General features: G+C 51.5%; 1 long non-coding RNA gene across 1 annotated transcript in view; it reads right to left on the bottom strand.

Annotated features, from left to right (window-relative positions):
• LOC144755346 (uncharacterized) overlaps positions 1 to 13,204 on the bottom strand; it is a 77,572-nt gene extending 64,368 nt beyond the window's left edge. The window contains exon 1 of the long non-coding RNA XR_013594880.1: positions 13,174 to 13,204. This is a non-coding gene — a long non-coding RNA (uncharacterized LOC144755346). The remainder of the gene's footprint in view (positions 1 to 13,173) is intronic.
• Between the last annotated feature and the right edge of the window lie 756 nt (positions 13,205 to 13,960).

Raw genomic sequence — 13,960 nt, 5'->3', positions numbered from 1 at the left:
ACCAGATTGGGAAGGGTCCAGGATGTTGTTGTCTTCGAGGTAGCGGGTTAGCGGTTTGTTGACGATCTTCTCTGTCACTTTTGCCGGGAACGGGAACAGGGAGATGGGCCGGAAGTTTTTGAGGTCCTTGGGGTCCGCCTTGGGCTTCTTCAGAAGGGCGTTGATCTCTGCGTGGTTCCAGCCTTACGGGAAGGTTGCTGTCTCGAAGGAGCTGTTGATTGTTTTTCGGAGGTGGGGCGGGATGGTTGTGCTGGCTCTGTTGAAGACGTGGTGGGGGCAGGGGTCAGATGGGGATCCAGAGTGGATGGAGTTCATGGTTTTGATGGTGTCTTCGTCCCGGACGTTGGTCCAGACGGTCAGGCGGCTGGTGTGGGTGGTGGTCGCGGGGGTGGTGGACTTGGTGGTGGGTGCGGGGGTGTCGGAGTTGAAGCTGTCGTGGATGTCGGTGATCTTGTGGTGAAAGAAGGTGGCCAGGGAGTCGCATAGGTCTTGTGATGGTGGGATGTCGTTGGTGTGGGCGCTGGGGTTGGAGAGTTCTTTCACGATGCTGAAGAGCTCTTTGGTGTTGTGTGCGTTGTTGTCTAAGCGGTCCTTGAAGGCGGTCCTCTTGGCGGTCCTGATGAGTTGGTGGTGTCTGCGGGTGGCGCTCTTGTGGGCTGTGCAGCTGTCAGGTGTTCGGTCGTGGAGCCATTTCTTCTCCAGCTTCCGACAGGTGTGCTTGGAGGTCCGGAGGTCTTCGGTGAACCAGGCGGCTTTCTTGTTGGTGTGGTTGGTTGTGGAGGCCTTAAGTGAGGCGAGGGTGTTGGCGCAGTCGTTGATCCACTGTTTGAGGTTGGTCGCGGCGGTGTCTGGGTCGGTGGGGTCGGCGGGTGGTCTCAGGGCGAGGGTGGTAGTCAGAGTCAGTTGGTCCTTGGTGACCTTGCCCCAGCAGTGGCATGGTAGCTGTTGGGTGTGGTGGTGTGTGGTGGGTTTCCTGAAGGTGAAGTGGACGCATCTGTGGTCGGTCCAGTGGGGTTCGGTGGTGTGGTTGAAGGAGACGTGGGGGCTGGTGGAGAAGATGGGGTCCAGCGTGTGTCCAGCGGCGTGGGTGGGTGTCGTCACGAGCTGTTTGAGTCCAAGGTTGGCGAGGTTGTCGATCAGGGCGGTGGAGTTGGCGTCGTTGTTGTTCTCAAGGTGGAAATTCAGGTCCCCGAGGAGGATGTAGTTCGTGGAAGCGAGGGCGTGGGTGCTGACGAGGTCGGCGATGGTGTCGCTGAACTGTGGTCGTGGTCCGGGAGGTCTGTAGACGAGTCTGTAGACGAGTGTTCCTCTGAGGGTGGTGTTGGGGTCGATGTGGATCTGGAAGTGCATGTGCTCGGTGGTGGTGAGGGTGAGGGTCGGTGTTGGTCGAGACTTTGAGGGTGTCCTTGTGGATGATGGCGATTCCCCCTCCCACTCCGTTGGTGCGGTCTCTGCGGGAGATCTTGTAGCCCTGTGGGATGGCTATGGCGATGTCTGGTGCTGAGGTGGCGTTCAGCCAGGTCTCCGCCAGGAAGGCGACGTCGGGGGCGGTAGAGTCTAGGAGGTCCCAGAGTTCGATGGCGTGTTTGCAGGCGGAGTGAGTGTTGAGGAGGATGCAGCAGAGGTGGTTGGGTTCTCTGGTTGGTGGTTTGGTGGGCTGGATGCTGGTGAATCTGCAGTTCTGGCAGGCGAATGGCCCTTGGGTACGCTTTGGGGTGGCCTGGTAGCAGGGGTGGTCTCATCCGGTGTTGAGTGCGTGGAGGGTGCTGGAGTCGTAGTGCAGTCTGGTGTTGCGGGGGCGCGGGGTCCAGGGGTTCTGGCACTGGGCGCAGTCCAGGCGCGAATGGGGGCAGACGGGCTTGCCTTTGGCGCGCCTTCGGCGCGCCAGCAGCGCTCCAGCTGCACGGCCGCTGCGCCGCCTCCATAAGAGGCGAAGTGGGAGGGAGGAGCAGCTGGGAGGCGGGAGCGGGGCGGCCAATGGGTGAGGGCAGGGGGTACTGAAGGAAAAAGGGGGCGGGGCCACGGTGGAGCAGCGGCGGGAAGCGGGGAGCGGGGGGTCACAGAGGGCAGGGGTGCAAAAGGAGCGCCTCAAAATACAGTACAACCACAATGAAAAAATAGAGTACACAGCAGAACAGAGGGGAAAAAACAGTTAGCAGTTTACAGTTAGCAGCCACCAGGGACGAACCCTCATCAGCGGCGGAGCAGAGGGGCAGAGACTCGGTGATCAGCAGGAGCCGTGCGGCGTGGGGAGTGACCTGGGGTCAGATCACACTCACCTGCGCTGCGCAGCATCCATAAGAGGCCAAGTGGGAGGAAGGAGCAGCTGGGAGGCGGGAGCGGGGCGGCCAATGGGCGAGGGCAGGGGGTACAAAAGTAAAAAGGGGGCGGGCCGCGGAGGAGTAGCGGCGGGGAGCGGGGGGGTCACAGAGGGCAGGGGCGCAAAAGGAGCGCCTCAAAATACAGTTCAACCACAATGAAAAAATATAGTACACAGCAGAACGGAGGGGAAAAAAACAGTTAGCAGTTTACAGTTAGCAGCCACCAGGGGTGAACCATCGGCAGCGGCGGAGCAGAAGGGCAGAGACTCGGCGATCAGCAGGAGCGGTGCGGCGTGGGGAGTGACCTGGGGTTAATGCTCTTGGAATTATTGTTTCTAACCATGGTTATTTATCGTCTAGATATCATTTTGAATTTTGTGGCTTAAGATACGAGCTTTATGTTTTCTAAGTGAAGGATTTTGTGATTTGCACTTTACTTTCTTCTCACCCTCTTATCCTCACTTCAATCACCATACCCTCATCTCCCCCTACCTTTCTCACTATCCCTCTATCCCTCCTAGGGGCACTGTATATATATTTTTGGTATTGTTAAAACAATGTTATAAACCATTGTGTGTTCAGTGTGATTCAATAACACTGTTTATCAAATATACCACATGTTTCTTCTAAATGTTTAGCTTTCATTACATTTTTTTTTGTGTTGATAAATTGTTTACTGGGACCACTGTTCCAATTTTCTGTTCTTCTCTATGGGGCGGGAATATTGGAAGGGAACCTCACACCCTTCCCCATTAAGAGAGTATAAGGATTATCTGGTGACAAGGAGTGTGATGCACAGCCCAACGCTCAGGCTGTTATTCTCCTTGGTAGTCTGATGGACTAATCCCCCTGGTGTGGTGGTCTGGTGAGCTCTCTGTCTTCCCTTCAAGGATGACCAGCTAAGCATTAACAACTCAATTTGCTCAAGCCAATTGGAGCATTACCCACTAGACTTGCAGGAAAAAAATACAAACCGAGGGTGAGGAGCAGCCTGTCTTGGCATTGGGAGCATCCCCCTACCACAAACCAATTACCTGGGTCCCAAACAGTCTTTCTGCACTCCACAATCTTGGATGGCAGACTGAATATTTACCACAACTCTGCCCGCAAATAAGGCCAGGGATCTCACTATACAACCAGTGAAAAAGTGAGAAAAGGAACGGGATGGAGTGCCAGCTGGCCTGGGCATCAGAACCAGCATTGTGCACCAAACAATCGTTCCAACCCCTCTCCTACCAAGGAAGGCAAATTGTGGGGGGAGGGGGCGGTTACATCCACATTTAATGAAAACTGTGGCCAATTAACTTCCTCTAACATGCCATGCAACCTGCTCTATACCGCATTCACAACCAAGAAGGTAAAGGTAAACATCCAGGAGCACATCAGCGCCAACAAATTTGGTAGGCTTATCCTAAAACAGTTTTAGCATTTTAAGAACAAAAAAACTAAATCCAGCCGCTTGCAGGCTTTTTGACCCTGGCCACACCAGAATTATGGGCACAATACATTTTGAAAATATTACCTTTTTTAGGTCTCGCCAGAGCCAGCGGATGCGCTGGACTGGCGAGACATTTAGTGACTGGGCTTTAGAAATCGGACACCAAGCTTTTACTTGTGGCCTAAAGCTTGCGGTTACGCATGCGGGCAGGTGCACAGCTGCCATCTGGCTTTCCTCGTGGCACCCTTACAGCGCGCGATCAGGCGCCAGCTGGCTTTCCACTCGCTTGCTCTCCCAAGCACCTCGCTCCGCCCCTCCCCCACCACAGAGCGCGTCTCGCAGCCGCACGTCTAGTTTCCTTCCCTGTCCTGCCCATGCATGTCTCTTCATACTTCAATCAATCAATCAATCAGTACTTGTAAAGCGTACTACTTACCAGTGAGGGTGTCAAGGCGCTGGGGGAGGGAGTGCCACTACTGCTCGAAGAACCAGGTCTTGAGGAGTCTTCTGAAGGTGAGTAGGTCTTGGGTCTGTCATAGGTGGGTAAGGAGGGTGTTCCAGGTCTTGGCGGCGAGGAAGGAGAAGAATCTGCCGCCGGAGGTCGTTCGTTGGATGCGGGGGCCAGAGGCGAGGGCGAGGATGGCGGAGCGGAGCTGGCGGGTGGGGGTGTAGAAGCTGAGTCTGCTGTTCAGGTAGGCTGGTCCGGTGTTGTGGAGAGCTTTGTGTGCGTGGGTGAGGAGCTTGAAGGTAATCCTCTTGTCGACGGGGAGCCAGTGTAGATCTCTCAGGTGGGGGGTGATGTGGCTGCGGCTCAGTCGGGCGGAGGCGTTTTGGATGCGTTGCAGTTGTCGCAGGTGTTTGGCCAGGATTCCTGCGTAGAGTGCGTTGCCGTAGTCCAGCCTGCTACTGACGAGGGCCTGTGTCACTGTTTATTTATTTATTTATTTATTTCAACACTTGTAAAGCGCGAACGAAGGCCCTTGGGCATCTCGGCACTGAGTTACTGCAGTGTTCAACCAACAAGGGGGCTGGAGGTTCATTGATTAAAAAGCCAGGTCTTAAACTGCTTACGGAAAGACAAAAGGGAAGTACTCGTTTTAATTGAATGTGGCAGGGTATTCCAGAGTTTTGGTGCAGCTACAAGGAATCTTCAATCTCCCCATGAGACCGATTTGGTACGTGGTACCACCAGATCGTGTGAGCTAGCTGAACGTAACGTTCTGGAAGGACGGTAGGGGATGAGGTTTTGGGTGAAGAATGCAGGTCCGGCATTATGTAGAGCCTTGTATACCAGGCAGAGAGACTTGAATTTTATTCTCATTCGTACGGGTAACCAGTGGAGCTGTTTTATGATGGGTGACACCGATTGGTATTTGGGAATGCGTCCTAGTAGCCTAGCAGCAGCATTTTGAATAGCCTGCATTTTCTGTAACACTCTCTCTTGGGCACATAAGAACAGGGCATTACAATAGTCTAAAGTAGACAAAACCAGGGAGCTCACCAATGTTTTGCCAGCGGTCTCAGGTAAAAAAGGTAAAAAAAATGTAATAAGCCGTAATTTATGGAAGGCTGAGGAGGAGATCTGATTTGCGTGTGGTAGAAAGGTCAGGCGATTGTCAAACATGACTCCCAGGTTCCTCACCTTACAGATTGGATCCGGGGGCTGGCCCATAGATGACGGCCACCAGATGGATGACCACGCCGGGGATAAGTTGCCGAAAATGACAACTTCCGATTTGTCGGAGTTCAATTTCAGGCAATTTGAGGCCATCCAACTCCCAATTGCCGACATGCCTTGATTGAAATTGCTGGCGATTTTGGGCCCATCATTCTTGACGGCGAGTACCAACTGGGTGTCATCGGCGTAAGATGTGAGGCTCATCCCATGTGCCCGGATGACTTGGGCAAGTTCCGACACATAAATGTTAAATAGTGTCGGACTCAGGGATGAGCCTTGAGGAACTCCGCATGGCAGTGACAAGGGGGATGATTTGAAGGATCCAACAGTCACGACCTGGGACCTGTTTGCAAGAAAAGAGGCGAGCAGTCTCTTGGCATTACATTGAACGCCCAAGCTTTCGACACGGTCGACCAAGGTGACATGGTCGACCGTGTCGAAGGCCGCCGAAAGGTCCAACAGAATCAAAACTGCCGTTCCTCCCCCATCCCGGATGGCTCTGATGTCATCCGCCGCTTTAACCAGGGCGGTCTCTGTTCCGTGGAATTGGCGGAAGCCGAACTGTGATTCGTCCAGGAGTTTGTGTTCCTCGATAAAGGAAGATAATTGAGAGTTCATGATTTTCTCAACTATTTTCACCAAGAGTGGGAGACTGGCAATTGGGCGGTAACTTTTAGGTTCTTCCCTGTCCAAGTTGGGTTTTTTGAGGAGAGGTTTTATAAGGGTCTTTTTTAAAATCTCTGGGTAGATACCTGTGTCAAACATAGAATTGCAGATTGTGGTCATGGCCGGAAGAACCGCTTCCATAATTGGGCGCAGGACCTTCAAAGGACATGGGTCTAGGGCTGAGCCCGATTTTATAGCAGATGAGATATTATGTATCTGCTCACAGGTGACCTCTTTGAACTGGAGGAAGGTGGGGCCATGATGGGGGGTCGGGGTTTCGGGAGGACATTGATGTTGTTGGCGAACACCCGATAAATGTCTTCAACTTTGCTGAAGAAAAAGTTAAACAGATCATCGCAGAGGGCTTGGGAGGGGGGAGGTGTCAGATCAGCGGATAAACCAGCTAACTGTTTGGTGGTCTCATAAAGTAATTTATTGGAATTTTTAGCTAATTCTATTCTTTCACAGTAATATTTTCTCTTAGCTTCGGAGATTAAAGTTTTATATTTGGTCACTGACTCTTTGTACTTACATTTAGCTTCCTCTGCATAATCTTTCCGCCAGTGCCTCTCTCTATTCCTACACTGTTGCTTTTGAGTGCGTAATGCCTCTGAATACCATGGGGCCGAAGGAGCAGGTCTGTTACGAGACCGTTGCTTAACTTGGACCAATTCTGTGGCTACGGAGCTCAGCCAATCGTATAATTGGGAAGTAGAGATATTAGGATCGGGTGAGAGCGCCGGGATGGTATCAGCCAGAAGGGTTTCCAGCCTTGAGATATCTATATCATCCCAAGCCAAGTAAGGTTGACGGGGATTGGGGCACCGTTTACTGGTAGGTAAATCATGCGCTGATAGAGATGCCTGTTCTTCTTGTTTCGGTGGGGATCCACTTGTAGATCCTGCAGAGCATGCAGAGGGTGTTGTAGCAGGAGGAGGTGACGGCTTTGACATGTTTTGACATGGAGAGGGAGGAGTCGAGTATGATTCCTAGGTTGCGTGCGTGATCAGTGGGTGTTGGTGCTGTCTGCGGTTGGCGTCGTTGTGGGCTGCGTGGCTGTCCGGTGTTCGTTCGTGTTGTCATTTCTTCCCCAGTTTCCGGCATGCTCGTTTAGAGATCTGGAGCTCTTCGGTGAAACTGGTGGCTTTCTTGCTGGTACGGCTGTTGGGGGTTTCTTGAGAGGGGCAAGAATGTTGGCACAGTCGTCGATCCACTGTCTGAGGTTGCGAGCAGCTGCGTCTGGGTCGGTGGGGTCGGTTGGTGGGTTCTGGGCAAGGGTGGTGTTCAGCTGGTCCTCTGTAACCTTGCTCTAGCATCGGCGGGGCAACTTTGGGTTCGGTAGTGTGTGGTGGGTTTCTTGAAGGTGAAATGGATGCAGCGGTAGTCGGTCCAGTGGAGTTCGGTGGTGTGGTTGAAGGAGAAGTGGGTGTTTGTGGAGAAGATGGGGTCAAGCGCGTGGCCGGCGGCGTGGGTGGGTGCGGTGACGAGTTGTCTGAGACCGAGGTTGGCGAGGTTGTTGATCAGGGTGGCGGAGTTGGCGTTGTTGTTGTTCTCGAGGTGGAAGTTCAGGTCCCCGAGGATGATGTAGTCTGTGGAAGCGAGTGCGTGGGTGCTGGTGAAGTCGTTGATGGACTGAACTGTGCCTGGGGTCCGGGGGGTCTGTAGAAGAGTGCTCCTCTGAGGGTGGTGTTGGGGTCGGTGTGGATCCGGAAGTGCAGGTGTTCGGCGGTGTTGAGGGTGTCGTCTGAGTGGGTGGAGACCTTGAGGGTGGACTTGTGGATGATGGCTATTCCTCCTCCGTTTCCGTTGGTGCGGTCCCTGCGGGTGATCTTGTAGCCGTCTGGGATGGCTATGGCGTTGTCGGGAGCTGAGGAGGTCTCGGTCAGGAAGGCAACATCCGGGGCGGGCGGTGAATGGACGGTGAGGGGGCGGGGCCACAGGGGAGCAGCAGCGGGGAACGGGCCAAAGGGAACAGAGGAGAAAAGGGGGGGGGGCAAGCTGGGCGAGCGGACGCAAGTGCAGAACAGCCCAGCAAGGGCAAAATGAAGGCAAAGACAGTACAGCAATTCACAAAATACAGGCACAAAACAGAGATATTAAACTAAATGGGCAAAACAGACAGTCAGAAGTGGGGCACAGCAGGATCGAACTCATGGCAATGCGGCAGCGAGGGAGCAGCCTGGCCTTCTAGCAGTACACTATATGGCACCGAAATGATCGGGAAAGATGTCAAGGAGAATAAGATGCAAAATTAAGGAACTGGGCAGCTTGGGGCACCCTACAAATGGAACATTAACAAAATACAATGTAATTAACTCTACTGGTCCCCCACCACAGCCTTCGTGGTCTTTCCCTCAGTTAGGAATTCCCCTGGATTAGAAACATCAAACACATTCCAGGCACAGCATTAGACAAAATATTCTATAAAATAATGTCTCAAGAAACTGAGGTGAAGGGAAACTCGGTGTGCCGATCATTTCCAAATTCATTAAACTTCAATACTTAACCGTGTGAAATGCCACCTTGTGACAGAAACGGGAACTGCTTCGCTAATGTTTTAGGAAGCATGTCAGTCAGCACAAGGATTAACAAGACCATGGTTACCACACAACTAGATTTTACTAACTGTCACCAGGGACATTTTAAAGGTTTTTGGGGGCCCTTTTTGGACCAGCATTGAATTTAGGATCCAGTTTCAGCTCATTCATGCCCTCTTTCGCAAGGTCACTAGCAATGTGAATGCACGCTCGTCCAAGTTCTAAACAGGTTTTCATCTAATATTTAGAGTTAGTGGTGTGTTTTCAATATATTATGCTAATAATCTCTGACACCCTCCACTTTCTCATTTGTGAGGTCCTGTTTTGATCTAGAAGAAACTTTTTTTATGGCTGTTGCATAAAACAAACACTTTTGCTGCAAAATATCTGTAATACACTCTCAGACATCCCCCACATTAAAAATAAATTAAAGGAAAATTGTAGTTAAAACAATCTATTATTCAAGTTAATGAGGGCAGGACTCTGCAGAACAGGGCTGGCTCTATCAGGGCCACCCTGTAAGGTTGGGGCCAACGGCCAGTGCCCACTTTACCCATGCCTTAAAACGTCTCTGAAAGTAACCTACAACTCTCTCCAGCTTTGACACAAAGACTTAACAACTGAGAAAGGTTAAAGGTTGACAGGGTGATGTGAGAGGGATTTGCCTGTGTCTCTTGCCCTCACCCTCTCCCCCTTCTCTCCCTCGTCTTCTCCTTCTCTCTCTCGCCCTCTCCTTCTCTCTCTCGTCTTCTCCTTCTCTCTCTCGCCCTCTACCACTTCTCTTCTTCACCCTTGCCCTCTCCCTAGCTCCCTCCTTCTCGCTCTCTCACCCTTGCCCTCTCTCTTGCTCTCTCCTCTCCCTCCCCCCTTATCTCCCTCGCCATCTCCCCCTTCTCTCTCACGCCCTCTCACCCTTCTCTCTCTCACCCTCTCACCCTTCTCTCTCTCGCCCTCTCACCCTTCTCTCTCTCGCCCTCTCCCCTTCTCTCTCTCGCCCTTTCTCTGTCGTCGCTCACTGTCACTGCCTTTCTCTGTGGCGCTGCCGCTCTCCCTCTTTTTTGAAGTTGATGGTCTGCCATGGTCAATTAAAATTAGTTTTAGAATCTTTGACTCCTCCCATGGTGGTAGTTTAGCACAGAATTCCACTTCCTGTTTGGCTCTGGGCCAGTTTGCACCAACTATGAACTATATGTAGGTTGGTCTCAAATACCTTCGGAGTAACAGTAGAAGGCCCAGGGGATTATGTGTAGCGTAGAACCCGTGATGTAAAGAAAGGGGCTTTCTTTTTTCCTACCGTGGTGAGAAGGCCTGACCCTTCTTTAGCTCTCTGTTCCTCCCTCGACTTCACAGCCGGGAGCCTCCATGTCCCTTCACTTTAAGGCGAGGCACTTCAAGGTCAGCATTAACCCCAGTTAGGCACTTCCATTTTCTTTGGTTAGGCATCAGCATTCCTGCCCTTGGATGTCGTTTGCTGCTAAGCCATTGGGGACAGTGGTGTGATGGATGCACTGAGAAACGTGAGGCAGAAACTTGGTTAGCGTATTCTTGCAGCTTACTCACGGTCTTCCGCTGTGTGGTCGCCAGGTCGCCAGGTCATTCTCGGATTGTCATCCACTTCGCTTGCGGTTGGTGTGTACCGGTATGCGCTCTGTCAGCAGATCGCGTTTTCTTCAATGCTCAGGTTCGGCCACTCACGACTTCTCCTGAACTTGGTCAGTCGTCTGATTCTTAGAGTAAACCCTCTGGTCACACTTCCATATTTCATGCTGGGTGCGGTGTCATGCACATGGCAATGATGATGTGGTTGCCATTGGACCTTGAGGACGGCTAATGATGATCTTTCAGGAGAGGGGATTTCTGGAGGGACTTTGCAGCTACATGTCTCTGTCTTGATGAGGCTGTTCCTTCACCCATGGCACCTACGGTCAGGAGCAGGGATGCCGTCCGACTTAGACTGCCGACACTCAGGGATGGACGGTCACACTGGAAAGTGTTGGGGAGAGATGCTTGCTGCGGCTTACGTTTGGTTCTCCTATGGGGCTGTCTCCATGGACATGGAGTGCACTCTTGTCTTGTGGTTGGTGCGAGTCCTCATTCTTATTCTCTCGGTCTTTCCAGCGCAACTGTGTTCGTCCGGTTCTTCATGGTGACAGGATTGTCACTCTTCTTTTCAGGTCTTTCTCTAGGTGCAGTAGCATGCACCTTCTTCCAAACAAGCCAACAGGTCCGATCAACTTTATTGGTATCTGGACCATGCGGGCAAGACTTCCGGTCACTCTCCTCTCTTCTTCCTCTTGGGTGTTCGGTGGCATCTTGCCACTTGCCTTCTGTGTTCCCTCTTCACGAATCTTCGTGGTGCTCTTCTACCTGGATGGCAAATCAACTTTTTCACACGTGCTTGCTCCTCGAGCCTGCACCATCATGCCACCTGCTCCTGCCTGTGTTCAGGCACTCTTGGCGGGAGGGCCACGTGCTTCTTGCTTGTTGTGCGATGTGGCATTCGGCCACGTGTCGCCTGTCGTTGGAGCACATGTTGCGGCGGCAGCTTGCCACATTGAGTGTGCGACTATCCCCTTGCCTGTCTGGGGCCACTGGCATCTCAGTCTTGAGGCAGTGTCAGGGTGGATACTCTTTGTGGTCTTTGGCCCACTCCAGGGCTTTGTTTGAGCAGTGGAGATGTGGAGGCTTTCTTTGCTGCCTTCAGCATTGCTTCTTCTCTGTGGAGAAATCTCACTCTCCTGGGCTCTTGTCTGTGATGTCACCTCTGTACTCGTGCGCTCAGTCCTCTATGTGGGTTTCCTCTTCTGGCACATGGTGCGCCCCAGTTGTAGTTTTTGGTGGTGTTCACGATGAGGGACAAGTGGGTACTCTTCTCACTTTGAGTGGTATCAGACAGCCACTAGGGGGGCATGCACAGTGCACCTTCTTGTTGCATTTTCCATGGGACTTGCTTGGTTGCTTTTGGTTACATTCCCTTTCAAAGGACCTTGTAGGGCTTTCTGGGGGATTTAGCAGTCCCTCCCCCTTGCATTCGGGCAATGCTACGTCTTTCCTCCCCTCGCCGATATGGGGGAGCGCTGGTGGCTCTCGACATTGCGCATAGACACTTTTGTGGGTGATTGCCGGCAATCAGGCTTTCTGTGACCTTGTCTCTTTATTGCTGTGGTGGCTGACTACCACAGAGGGCCATACCATGCTCTTTTGGCTAATCTTTGCTTCTAACCCCTTGCTCAGGCTTGAGTAGGATACTGTACTTGTGCTTGCTGCCTAGTGAAAGGGATACAGCATGTCTTTCATGTGCCTTTCTCTTGCCGGGGAGCTCGGGGCAACCAGTGTTCTCTTTCCACTGCCAGCAAGTGGCCACTAGGGGGCATGTATTACTCTCAGGGGCAATTTCTAAATGTGGGTAGTAGATGATTGGCTTGAATGCTTACTTCTTTCCTTTGTGCCTGTACGCAGGGCTACTGTTCAGCTGCTAGAGGCACACAGTCTCAGAGGGTGCGGCCTCTGACTTTCAGCCTCTCACCTGCAGGCAGGTGCTGTCCAGCCGACCATGCACAAGTTGGAGCAATTCTCCTCAGGCACTGTGGGCGCTGTATAAGTGGCATTCGAGCCATATCGGAGTGTGACTCTCCTCTCACACTTGGGCTGACATCTTCTCCTACCCAGCATTCTGTGCACCAGTGCCTGATCGGGACACAGCCGCTTTGTCGATGATGCCCTCTGTCACCTTCACAGCACTTCACTTTGGGCAGCACAGCAGGTGGATTAAGACCCACTCGTCTCCATTACAGTATTGTGGGCCCACGCCCACATGCTACAAAATAAAGACACAGACACTGTGTGTATAGTTAATAAACTGCACCCGGGCCCTTTATTTAACAGGGTCCTGTCACTCGTGACGCCTGTGATGGATGGGTGTGGGGTGAATGTGTGCCCAGCCCTCGAGGGAGTGGCTAGGAATACAAGTGCCTGCTGAGATACTAGGACGTGTCCAGAAGGACACTACAGTAAATCTGGAGAGTTGCAGCATAGTGTGTGAGTACACGGGGATTTCTTCAGATTGTGCACACGAAGGGATGAGGGGGGGGGGATACGCTACACACAGGAGGCATTGGTGAAGGGGTACTGTGCTATTTCCTCTTGTTTTTCCCACCTAAACGCACCTAGCCTGCAGAACACTACCTACTCCAGAAGGCACTTGGGTTGAAACTAAAAACCCGGATAACGGATTGCATAATTGGGAAAAATGGGAAAAACGAATTGAGGAATCCCCTGAAAACCGTGTGCCTCCCTTTATGTTGCCCTAAACTCCCATGACTTGAAATAGTACAGAGGTAACTTGCATACCCCGAGTAAAAAAAGGGGGTATGGGGAAGACAGCAAGGTAATCTGTCACTCCTCCACAAAGTTCTATGTATCCCCACTTATAGTTGTTTCTCTTAATATAATTTGTTACACACCATTTTTGGCCTGAGCATAAAAGGAGATAGTGAAGTGGGATTAATGAATTTCCCTTGAATAAATACTTACTGCTACTTTATTTTCTGAGATTCCGGGGTTCCTTCCATATCTGAAGACCTGAAGGGAGATAAAAGAAGAAGATAAATAAAAGCTCCTTATCTTTTCATGAAAATTAACCACAACTATATAGATCTGTTTTTTCACATGCAATAATCTCAAAATAATGACACCATTTAAAAAAAAAAAAATGTGCAGAGTTTTATATAGCGCGAACTAGACCCGAACCTAATCAGGTATCAGAGCGCCTTACATAGCACCAGTTACGTTACATGAGGGCACACTTTCATTTTAGGCACGGGGAGATTAAGTGATTTGCCCAGAATCACAGGAGGTTTTTGGCGTCGTTACCGAGACTCGAACCCAGATCCCCAGGTCCTAGGTCGAGTCCCAGCCTCCTACAAGTGATATCAGGAAGTTTTGAGGCAGTGGCGAATAGGCTGGCCAAAAGCCACGAGAAACTGGAATGTGTTATGGAGAAATTCCTCAACGCAGGAGCAGAGGTTCGTGAATCCATACATAAGGCCCTGGACTCAACTACCCATGAGACAGTCCTAGATAAATTGGCCGATACACTGGGTCAACAAAGAGGGCATACTCCATTACCCACTGTGGTTCTACAAAGTATGTCAGCAGAGAGTACCTTGTTTCGCTTACCAGGCTTCAAACACCCCAAATAACTACTCGATATATTGACGTCAAGTGGAATATTGTCAAATGACTAGTGGTAGACGATGAGACGTATCAAATAAAATTACGTCACCTAAAGGAAGGAGCCCAAGAAACCCCCAGAGCCGGG

This window comes from Lissotriton helveticus, chromosome 5_1, assembly GCF_964261635.1.
Source record: "Lissotriton helveticus chromosome 5_1, aLisHel1.1, whole genome shotgun sequence".
Taxonomy (NCBI): Eukaryota; Metazoa; Chordata; class Amphibia; order Caudata; family Salamandridae; genus Lissotriton; species Lissotriton helveticus.
The sequence above is the reverse complement of the archived record's forward strand: the minus strand, read 5'-3'. Positions and strand labels throughout refer to the sequence as shown.